Below are 4,594 nucleotides of genomic sequence, written 5' to 3'. Positions count from 1 at the left end.
CGGCCAATAATTGACCTCTGCAGTATGTTTTCCTTTCAATCTTATATTTTATAATGGCTGGTTCGTCAAATGCAAGTTCTCATTATGTGAAAGCTGATACGAGAAGCTTACCAAAAGTTCGAAACGTAATGTTGGTCGAATTTATTGCTAATTTAACGCCATTGAAGGTCAAACAAAGGTTGAACATATTTGTTCAAAAATATAAGTAACCAATGGGTATTTTTTTCGTTTATATACAGAAAAACGATTTCTAAGTTAAGTTAGTTCTAAGAATCATCGCGCCAAAAAGACCTTGTCTGTCTATAGTCTTGACAAAAACTGACTTTGTTATTCTGAATTTAATCATTTTGGTTTTAATTGGTGTAGCATTAGTGTAGGTATTTTTATTATACTATCGAGACTGTCCTATAACTATAGTATAAAAACGGTATTATTTTTAAATTAAGAAGCAGAATCAAGTTACAGGCCTATGAACATATTTTTTATATCATTAGATTTACCTACGCTATTCCAATATGCCTTGAAAACAACATAATATTATCTAACACGGGGATAGAATTTGCGACCTTTCAATGCTAACCGGAAAAATTCGGAAAAATATACCATCGTGAAATAACGCCTACGTTGAATTTCGCCGAGTAAAGTATACCAGAGGGATTTCAAGGACTAGAAACGCACCTGTCACTCTTCTAGCGTTACGAGCAACCATGAAGTAAAATTACTATGAGGCGAACGCTGCTTATATCCTGACATTTCATTAATATGAAACAACAAAATACATAAAAAATATGATTTTTAATAAAACTGCATAATGGCTTCATGAACATCGACTTTATTTGCAAAACTGGGACTTGTTCACTATTGGGAATTGATCCACAATCTGCTCTGAGCCTGTAGCCAAGACTTTTTATTTATCGCTTGTTTATAGAATCACCGATCAAAATGAATGGAATCGACATTAGACGACTGGAACGTCAACGTCATATTAATGAACGCTTAATATGTCAATTTTCATACATTTTAATCGGCGATTCTATAAAGAAGCGATAAAGAAAAGGGCTTGGCTAAAAGACCTGATTAATTGAAAGGAAATAGAAATATCTGTAATAAATCGGAGGTATTTATTCGTTTGGCAGTCGTATTTATCTTTGCCACTATAGAAGCTACCCGAAGCTTCGTTCTCGGCGAAGTTATAAGCTTTAAGTGCTCTAATCCTACATTTGTCGCTATAAGACTATTAGCTTTTAGTAGCTTTCTCAGGATTGGAAGATCAAAGATATTATAGAGATTCCAACCCTATCTCACCTTAAAAGGTAAGTAATAAATTAGGTAATACGTTAAAATATATTAATTACTCATTGTCGTTAATATTTACTTACTTTAGGCTGGTTTTACAGTGACGCGTCTGCCAGCACGGTTGGTAAGAGTCGCGGTCCACGAGCTTTGAGTGCCTTAGATCGATACATAGTTATAAACCGCGCGGATGGCCCGCGCGGACGGTGTTTCGGCCGCGCTTTTCTCATTGCGACTGTACGAGGTGACAAGCCGCGTGGCACTAAACTCGTTTTATAATAGTTTCGAGCGGGTCATCCGCGTGCTTGCGAGCCGCGCTTACCACCCGCGCGGACGGTACGCGTCACTGTAAAACCAGCCTAAAGTAAGTAATTAAAGAAGTCCAAAAAAGACAAAAAGATAAAACACGTTCTATAAAAAGAAAAAGAGGTGGGTGTTTTGATAAAACGCTGTATAAAGATAAATTAGTCAAGGAAGGAAACTCTACAAAACAATCCCTTACCACGCCGAGAAATGTTGTATCGGGGAATCCCAACGCAGGTATATATATATATATATATATATATATATATATATATATATATATATATATATATATATATATATATATATATATATATATATATATATATATATATATATATATGAAATAAGGGGGCAAACGAGCAAACGGGTCACCTGATGGAAAGCAACTTCCGTCGCCCATGGACACTTGCAGCATCAGAAGAGCTGCAGGTGCGTTGCCGGCCTTTTAAGAGGGAATAGGGTAATAGTGGAGGGTAGGGATGGGAATAGGGTAGGGGATTGGGCCTCCGGTAAACTCACTCACTGGGCGAAACACAGCGCTAGCACTGTTTCACGCCGGTTTTCTGTGAGAACGTGGTATTTCTCCGGTCGAGCCGGCCCATTCGTGCCGAAGCATGGCTCTCCCATGTATAAAATAAGGGGGCAAACGAGCAAACGGTTCACCTGATGGAAAGCAACTACCGTCGCCCATGGACACTCGCACTCTTGACTCGGAGGTCGTGGCCCGTGGGTTCGATTCCCACATTGGAAACATGTTATATCCAAGTTTGGTTAGGACAATGCAGGCTGATCACCTAGCTGATTGTCTGACAAGTAAGATGATCTATCGGATGGGCATGTAAAGAGTCGGTCCTGCGCCTGATCTCTCGCCAGTCGTGTCGGTCTTCCGTCCCACTGGGTTATGAGAGTAAAAGAATAGAGAGTGCTCTTGTGTACTGCGCACACACTTGGGCACCATAAAATTACTCCTGCGTAGCTGGCCTGGTTTCAATGAAATCCACCACCTTCACCGAAACCGGTGTGGGAGCTCATTATTATAAAACTCGGCGAAGCTCCGACAGAACCGTCCTTGGCGAGGCCACGGAAACGAATGCCTTCATGATGCCGTGGCCTCGCTGAAGTGACTCAGGAGGTCGCGTTAAGGGCGCATATAGTATAGTACCCATAATGATATAGTACCCATAATTGTTCGGAATCATACCACCTGCAACTTTTCGCTATCGTCCCACGCGAAAAACATACCATCCTCATCACCTTGATGAGTGGCAGTCTTCCACAGTGCGTTTTTCGCGTAACTTTCTGCCGCGCACTGTAAAACTCTGGAATGAACTGTCACCAGCAGTATTTCCGGACCGATACGACCTGCAAACCTTCAAGAAAAGAGCGTATTCCCTCTTAAAAGGCCGGCAACGCACCTGCAGCTCTTTTGATGTTGCGAGTGTCCATGGGCGACGGTAGTTGCTTACCATCAGGTGACCCGTTTGCTCGTTTGCCCTCTTATTTAATAAAAAAAAATGATAACATAACATTAATAATTAGAACAGTAATTACTATGATTGTTTTTGTTTTATCGTCTTGGCGGGGGCACTACCGTGCACTCAGATTAATGTTATCTTATAATATCTTTAAACGAGCAATTCTTCTATATATATAATTGGAATCTCGGAATCGGCTCCAACAATTTTCATGAAATTTAGTATATAGGGGGTTTCGGGGGCGATAAATCGATCTAGCTACGAATAATTTTTAGAAAATGTCATTTTATTCGTCTTTTATCGAATGCCGAGCAAAGCTCGGTCAAATAGCTAGTGTTATTATTATGGGTACTATACTAGATAATGCCCGCAACTCCGTCGTGTTAAAATTCGTTGTGGCCCGATACGCACTTGGCCGATTTTAAGTCTAGTTTAAGGTATGCTGTGAATTGACATATTACACAGACAAAGTAAGAGAACGACTGACAGCGAAAATTGCCCGCGCATTGTTACCTGATCCGCCGTCCAAGGGGGAGCGGTATGAGGGAGAGGTTAAACTACTAACCCCTTACTAATAAACGCTGTATAAGCTTTGAATAGTTATACAGTGTTTTGTCTTCTTCAATCCAATTAAAAATGTCACTTGTGTGACAGGAACAAAACACTGTATAACTATTCAAAGCTTATACATCTAGGGTGTACGAGTATAGTCTAAGACAAGACATTCGTTACCTTTCTAAGCGCAAAAAAATCTTACCACATTGCCTATAAAAACTACGCCAGTGTCGCCGGCCTCGTACATTGACTATACATCTTATATATAAAAATGGATTTTCAAATGTGTTAGTCGCGCTAAAACTCGAAAACGGCTGAACCGATTGGGCTGATTTTAGTCTTAAAATATTCTTAGAAGTCCAGGGAAGGTTTTAAAGTGACACAAAGTTCACCGGGACAGCTAGTTATTTCGTAAAGTACAAATGTTAGGGGCTGGGCGCCTATATAACTTTTTTACATACTCACTATGAGTTTGTTTGTCTTTTATATTCCCTCAACCTTCGATAGTTTGCCGTCTTTGACAGCCGGCACCCCGTATTTGCGGCCAGATTTAATTAGGCACACCTATAATATAATAATAATAGGAAAATAAGCTTCTATTTCATATATAAAAGATCAATATACGTTATGGATGCAAAAATGTATCGGAATGGTACCTGTTCACACCTGGTTACAATATAGTTGCGGCCGGGTGCCCAACGGCACACCGGATTTTTCTAAATCTCTATACTCATTGCCGTGAAATGAACGATGTTTGCTTTCAATACCTGATGATTACATTTTATCCCGCCAACTGAAATTTTTAATATTTGCGTCTACATTTGGACTGGCACCCCAGTAGAAATATGTTCTCCTTATCATAAATATTTGTAAAAATGTGGTTTTAAGCGTGTACTCAATACCCGCATAGTTCTGCAGTCGTAGGCTACTTTTTAACTGTTGCTGACGCGGACGAAGTCGCTGTC

The sequence above is a fragment of the Aricia agestis genome, chromosome 2 (assembly GCF_905147365.1).
Source record: "Aricia agestis chromosome 2, ilAriAges1.1, whole genome shotgun sequence".
In the NCBI taxonomy this organism is placed as follows: Eukaryota; Metazoa; Arthropoda; class Insecta; order Lepidoptera; family Lycaenidae; genus Aricia; species Aricia agestis.
The sequence above is the reverse complement of the archived record's forward strand: the minus strand, read 5'-3'. Positions refer to the sequence as shown.